This window comes from Arvicanthis niloticus, chromosome 22 (genome assembly GCF_011762505.2).
Source record: "Arvicanthis niloticus isolate mArvNil1 chromosome 22, mArvNil1.pat.X, whole genome shotgun sequence".
NCBI classification, from domain to species: domain Eukaryota; kingdom Metazoa; phylum Chordata; class Mammalia; order Rodentia; family Muridae; genus Arvicanthis; species Arvicanthis niloticus.
Window position 1 is genome coordinate 5679357 of NC_133429.1, and position 7630 is coordinate 5686986.

At 41.4% G+C, this 7630-nt stretch overlaps 1 pseudogene; it reads left to right on the top strand.

Moving 5' to 3' along the window:
* Positions 1–6471, top strand: part of LOC143436478 (RNA-binding protein with multiple splicing 2-like) — a 98707-nt pseudogene extending 92236 nt beyond the window's left edge.
* The last annotated feature ends 1159 nt before the right edge of the window (positions 6472–7630 follow it).

Consider the following 7630-nt stretch of genomic DNA (forward strand, 5'->3'; position numbering starts at 1 on the left):
AGTTCTATATGGTTCTTGTATATTTATGGACATCTCTTTCTTTAGGTTAGGGAAATTTTCCTCTATAATTTTGTTGAAGATATTTACTGGCCCTTTAAGTTGGGAATCTTTACCCTCATCTATACCTATTATCCTTAGGTTTGGCCTTGTCGTTGTGTCCTGGATTTTCTGGATGTTTCAGGTTAGGAGCTTTTTGATTTTGCATTTCTTTGACAGTTGTGTCAGTGTTTTCCATGATATCTTCTGCACATGAGACTCTCTCTTCTATCTCTTGTATTCTCTTGGTGATGCTCGTGTCTATGACTCCCGATCTCTTTCTGAGGTTTTCTATCTCTAGGATAGTCTCCCTTTGAGATTTCTTTATTGCTTCTACTTTCAGTTTTTGATCCTGGATGGTTTTGTTTAATTCCTTTACCTGTTTGGTTGTGGTTTTTTTTGCATTTCTAAAGGGATTTTTGTGTTTCCTCTTTAAGGACTTCTACCAGTTTACCTGTGTTATCCTTTATACTTCTTTATGAGCTATTTATGTCCTTCTTAAAGTCCTCTATCATTATCATGAGAAGTGATTTTAATTCTGAATCCTGCTTTTCTGGTGTGATGGAGGTGTCCAGGGCTTGTTATGGTGGCAGAACTGGGTTCTGATGATGCCAAGTGACTTTGGTTTCTGTTGCTTATTTACTTGTGCTTGCCTTTTGCCATCTGTTTATCTCTAGTGTTACCTGCATTCACTGCCTCTGACTAGAGCCTGTCTTTCAGTTATCTTGCTTGTGTTAGAACTCCTCAGGGTCCAGATGTCTCTGTAATCCTATGATCCTGAGCTCCAACTGCTCTGAGTGCAGTGGCTTCTCTAGGATGTCTCAGGATATGGTGTCTCCATGGTAGCAGACCAGCTAGCTATCTGCTGCTCTGGGTGCAGTGTCTTCTCTAGGATGTCTCAGGATACAGTGTCTTCAAGGGAGCAGACCAGCTAGGTGTCTGCTGTCTGAGTGCAGTGGCTCCTCTAGGATGTCTCAGGATATGATGTCTTCACGGGAGCAGACCAGCTAGTTTTCTGCCACAAGGACCAGGCAAGGGGTGGAAGGGGAGTGGTATTTTGCAGGGGTGGGGTTTGGGTGCCTGGTGGGTCCTGAGATCCCCCTGATCCCAGTTGTAGCTCTGGGGCATAGGGTAGTAGACAAGTGTTTTTACCTGCTGCTCTGAGTGCAGTGGCTTCTCTAGGATGTCTCAGGATATGGTGTCTTCATGGGAGCAGACCAGCTACCTGTCTGCCCCAGCCACAATAACCAGTACATTTATACATTATACATTGGTACATTTATATCACAGAGTGTATGTGTTAGCATTCCTTCTAGGTTCCATCCTACAGTTACAGGGCAATAGCCATGTATGTCTGACTCAAAAAGGGAATATTTGCCCCCTCCTCACTCTTTTACTCTCTTACTCCCCTAGTCTCTTATTAACTCTGTATCCCTTATCTACCCATTCCCCCCTCTCTCCACATATTTCTGGCCAGCATCTCTTTCTCTCTGTCTCTCTGTCCTCTCTCTCTCTCTCCCTTTCTCTATCTCTACTCCCTCCTCAACTCTCCTTCTCATGCCCTAAATAAACTCTATTCTACACTACACCAGTTGTATTACTGGTGCCTCCTGGTAAAGGGATGCTTCAGCATGGGCTCACCACAGGGGGTAAACTGTTAGGCTTTGGGAATCTCTTGTCTATCACAATAAGTTTAAACATTTAATGTTACATTTAGCAGACTTCTGACAAGATTTAGAGTCAGGATGTTTAGCATATCTGAGTTAGACAACCTGTGTTTGCTTAATTACTTGTCCTAGGTTTATCTAGCAAATACCGAGAGCACATTGTAACTTAATGGCAGTAACAAAACCAAGGCTAAACATATTTTAAGGCAGTGATCTTTAGCTTTTTGCTAGTTAGAAATCATCATTTACCAAGGCAGAATAGAATGAAAACCTTATCTTAATTGCAAAGTGACTTTGACAGCTTGACTCCTAAAGACAATGAACTGGGTGTTGCCCATAAGAAAGATGGCACTGAAGCTACAGCCAGCCACTTGACTTCCCAGCTCTAAGGTGCTGACATGGAAAGATAAAGAAGGTAATTCAGGGAATATACAACCCTATGTCATCCCGGACCCTTGAGAGTTAAATGTCTCATAGTGCCTAAGTCAAGGTGGGTCATTTCTCTAATGTATCTTACTCCACAGGAAAAGCTTTTCATCTTCTGGGCCTGATGCCAAGACTGACTCTGGCCAAGTTGCCATGGAGACTGGAGGGACCTGGAAACTCTTTAGGCAGTGTACTATTGACCAACCTCTGCCATTTTAGTTAATACATGACTCCTAGATTGTAATGTATTCTTTCCAGACTTTTAACTATATTTATAGCTAAGCTAACTGAAGCTTGACAGCTAGAAAAAAGACATAGCTCCTTACCCCAAGATAATACACCACCATATTAGCTCATTAGTCAATTTGTTAACTTGTTAAGACTATCAGATCTCTTATCAAAAAGACAGACAGGTTTTCCTTGTTCACAGACTTCATGATAAAAGATACACAAGTTCAGATGTAAGCTTTCACAGATATCTTAATGACTCCTTGCTATGCCACTGTCCTAACATTAACCAATAGAGGTATTATAAAGTAGCCTAACCCTAACAAAACATTCCACTATACTCATATTTAAGTTTCCCTTGGTTGTCTTTTAACTATGGATGTAAGGTGTTTCTCATGCTAAACTACATGATCAACTATCATATTCACAAGGTCAAGGTTTTGAGTTTCTTTTAATTGTCTTTTAAATGTAAACTTAAAAATGTTTCTCACTATGCTATTCAATCTCCTAGACTGAAGGAAAAATCCTTCTTGCTCCTTCTGTTCCACAAAAGGATTTTTGTCTTCCCTAAGCTTATCTTTAAAAAAAAATTATCATGTTAACAAATTTATCTCGCTTGTAAACTTATAAGCTACAATAAAACCATTCAGCTCTACCTCTCAGGGACCAAATAGACTCCATCCAGATAAGTACACATGACAATCAATAGCCTAAGTTCCTAGTGGTCACCTAATCCAGAGTGTGAGATTCATCTCCTGTGCCCTGGGATCATGATCCCCCTCAGCCCCAACAACCAAGACCTAAGGGTTTCAAATGTATTTTCAAATGTATACCTGATTGTGCGTAGTTGACAGAAGGTGGCTATCATCTGTGCAGCCATCTTGAGCCATATACCCTGACAAGAGACTTGTTTACAAAAGCCTACAACAGCTGAGCATGGTCTGATAACATCTTGTTTGAGATACCCAGGATCTTCCCTTGGGTGTGTGAGGCTTTGGTTGCTGTGATGCATATTGGGTACAGCCTATAGTTAAACAAAAAAACTATTGCGAAACTATGGCTGGATGGAAAAGCATTCCAAGGCTTGGTTGACACAGGAACTGATGTGACTATCCTAAAACAGAGTGATTGGCCTACTACCTGGCCTCTGACCCCAACCTTAACCAATCTAAGGGGTATTGGCCAAAGTTAAAATCCACAACAAAGCTCTAAGGTGCTGATGTGGAAAGATAAAGAAGGTAATTCAGGGAATATACAACCCTATGTCATCCCAGACCTTCTCATTAATCTCTGGGGCAGAGATCTGTTATCCCAGTTGGGATTGATTATGTGCAGCCCTAATGAAGTAATCATGGCTCAAATTGTAAACTCTGGATTTTCCCCAGGGAAAGGGTTAGGAAAAGGTGAAGAAGGGATTACTCATCCTGTTGAGGTCCATGGTAACACTGGAAGAAGAGGCTTGGGGGCTACTGATTCAGCTGCACCCCTAGGGCGTTGTGCGGATCCCATCACCTGGAAGGGGGACTCACCCATCTGGGTGGATCAGTGGTCCCTAACCACCAAAAAGTTACAAGCTGCTCAATAGCTAGTGCAGGAGCAATTACAGGCAGGAGATTTAGAGGAAAGTAACTCTCCCTGGAATACCCCAATATTTGTCATTAGGAAAAAGTCAGGGAAGTGGAGATTGTTGCAAGACCTGAGGCCTGTTAATGCAACCATGATTAGGATGGGAGCCTTACAACCTGGGCTGCCCACACTGGTGGCCATACCTTTAGGCTATTACAAAATAGTTATAGATTTAAAAGACTTTTTTTTTTTTTTTTTTTTTTTTTTTTTTACTATCCCATTGCCTCCTAATGACAGAAATCCCTTCGCTTTCACTGTTCCCACTATAAATTTTAGAGAACCTATGAAGAGATATCAATGGAAGGTCTTACCTCAGGGTATGTCTAACAGTCCTACCTTGTGCCAAAAGTTTGCGGCTTCCGCCATAGCGGGTGTTAGAACCATGTGGAAACAAATCTATATGATTCATTTCAGGGATGATATTTTAATAGCAGGAAAAGATAGAAAACAAGTACTCCAGTGCTTTGATGATCTTAGAACAGCTTTACAGACTGCAGGATTACAAATAGCACCAAAAAAGGTACGATTACAAGATCCATATACTTATTTAGGATTTCAGATTAATGGTCCACTTATTATTAGTAGTAAGGCCACCTTGAGGACTGATTCCCTTAAGACACTTAATGATTTTCAAAAATTATTGGGAGACATTAATTGGCTATGGCCATATTTGAAACTCATGACAGGAGAATTGAAGCCTCTGTTTGAGATTCTCAAAGGAGATCCTGACCCTAAGTCTGACAGGGCTCTAACAATGGAGGGTAGAAAAGCCTTACAGAAGGTTGAGAGTGCTATTTCATCTCAGTTTGTAACTCATATTAATTATTCTAAGCCTTTATATTTTTTTATTTTTTAACACTAAACTAACTCCTACTGCAGTTTTTTGGCAAACTGCACCCATATTATGGGTTCATCTTCTCTCATCCCCTAAGAGGTTTCTTTAACTATACTATGTTTCTGTACCTAATATGATTGTGTTGGGCAGAGATAATAGTCAAAAATATTTTGGAAAACATTCTGATGTAATAGTACAACCCTATACAAGGCATCAGGTTGATTGGCTTATGCAGAGTTCTGAAGTCTGGCCTATTGCATGTGCCTCATTTGCTGGTCAGATAGATAAACATTATCCACCAGATAAATTGATTCAGTTTTGTAATCGCCATGCATTCGTTTTTCCAACTCGTATTGCACATGCACCTATCAAGGAAGCATTGCTAGTTTTCACTGATGGTTCCTCATCAGGAACAGCTGCTTATGCCTTTCAAGATCAAGTAATCTCCTTTGGTACATCATCTGTGTCAGCTCAATTGGTTGAATTACATGCTGTTATTGCTGTGTTTCAAGCATTTCCAAATCAAACCATTAATATTTATACAGATAGCTCATATATAGCTCAATCTATCTCTCTGCTAGAAACTGCTGCACAAATAAAGCATTCCTCAGAAGCAGCCGATTTGTTTTTACAGTGCCAACAATTAATTTTGAGGAGAAAGTGTAAATTCTTTATAGGACACCTGAGAGCCCACACTGAGCTACCAGGTCCTCTCTCTGAGGGAAATACTAAGGCAGATCTAGCTACTCATGTAGCTGTAGTGACTTTATCAGATTCGCCATCTAACTTGGATCAGGCCACAAAGGCTCATGAGTTACATCACATTAATTGTTTTAGATACCCAGGATCTTCCCTTGGGTGTGTGATACCAAATCCCTTATGACCTGATGGGGACTGCTCTGATTCCTGTGTCCCCAGAGGCCCAGGCCCTTTATGCTTTCTACACTGCAGAGCTGACCCCATCCATTTCACATACTACTTTCACCTACCCAGCTGCCACTGGTGCTGCTGCTGTCTCCCTATGTGCTCAGATGCACTGGTACCTCAGCAAGGATGAAAGTACTGGCAGTTTTATTAGCTGCTCAGTCTTGTCACCCTGGAGTTGGTCCTGCGATGTGTGGGGACAAAACAGGGCTCTGCCTTCACTGCCACTTAAGGCCTGTGTGAAACTGCTCCTTCCTTCTAGACACTGTGAATGTGAATACTGCCTCGGTGGGCAGCTGTTTTGTCCTCAGTTCTCTTTTTTTTCCCCAGAAGGGAATGTAATAGTTTAATTAAAAACAAAACAAAAAACCACAAAAAACAAAAAAGCAAACATCAGTAAATACACTGAACAATTTAAAAGTATTTTTGTGCCTCAAACACCTAGTTTCTACAACAGAAATATTAAATTCAGAGGCACCCATAGAAACTTCTCAAAAACTGTTTAAGTCCAGGACTCCTTGTTGAAAAGGCTGTGATGGAATCAGCAGCAGATTACCTTTTGTTGGGTTTTTTTTTTTTTTTTTTTTTTTGACAGTTCTGTGTATTGAAGCCAGGATCTTGCATATGCTGGTGAAGTGTTATACCAGCAAGCCCAGGACTTAAATCTGGCCTTTAAATATTAAATCTTGGTTTATCCCAGGTGACCCAACTACCTTTATAGACAACTAGGCTGGCCTCAAACTCACACACATCTGCCTATCTCTGCATCCCAGTGCGTGAATGTGTGCCACCACACCCTTTCTAAGTGTTCTTGAAAAGCTCTTAGGTTAGCTCTGATGTCCTTCATGCCAATGCACTATTTCTAGTTTGGGTGGGCTGCCTGGGGTTGTTTGTCTCTGGGTGTGTTGAAAGCTTTCTTTCCAAATTTCCTGGGAGTAGAGAAGGACTTGGAGTCTGGCTTTCTGAATTCCTGCATATCTTTTTTTTTTTTTTTTTTTTTTTTTGCTTCTTCCCAGAGGTCCCAGGATTTGAGGCTTCTGGAGTCTCTGTTGCTGGTTGGGCCTTTATTTTTTTCTTACCCTGAGGTGTATTTGGATCAGATTTTGATTTTGGAGATATTTTTCCCCGTGACATTTTCTTGCATCTTCACATTTCCTTTATCTGGAGTTTCTCCTATTGGTACCAGTAGTGGAATTGTTTCTTCACACTCCTCTGTGACTTTCAGCTGTGCACTTGTCTTGCTGGTCTTTTTCTTCTGAGTTCCTGGACCCTTCACTGGAGCACTAACTAACCCACCTTGAGATGCAACCTTGTTGGACTTCTCCCTCAACATTTTGCTTTCCTTCTTCAACTTTGCGTTCTCATACTTCTTTCTTTTCTTTAGTTCTCCTTTCTTCACACTATGGAAGGAATTGATGTTTTCATCCTGAGATGTGACAAATGTTCCTCAGTTCTCTTAGGCCTTCAGGAAGATTGAGAGGGGCCTTCTTACTGGGAATCTAGGCCCAACCTGCAGGCCTCACTGGGACCCAGCACAGCCTGACTTCCTGCTCAAGCTTGTTTCTCTAGTTCCCCATCAAGCAACACTTAATTTTGCATGTTTATAAATTGTGGCACTTGATCATATATGTGTGAGATTTGTTCCCACACTGTTGCCATAGCAACAGGTATTGGAACCGGAGGCTTGTCAAGCCTAGTCCCTCTCTTCACTTTCGACTCCTATACTTTCCCTGCCTCAGGGAGGCCTGACCATTTTGGCTCCTTCTGTCTTGAGGGTCCAGGTTATTTGACTCTGTAGATCTTCTTGTGGTGTCCTTGACCACTCTGGCTTGCTGAATTCTATCTCCCACTTTTCCACAAGACTCCCTGAGTTGCACCTGGCATTTGG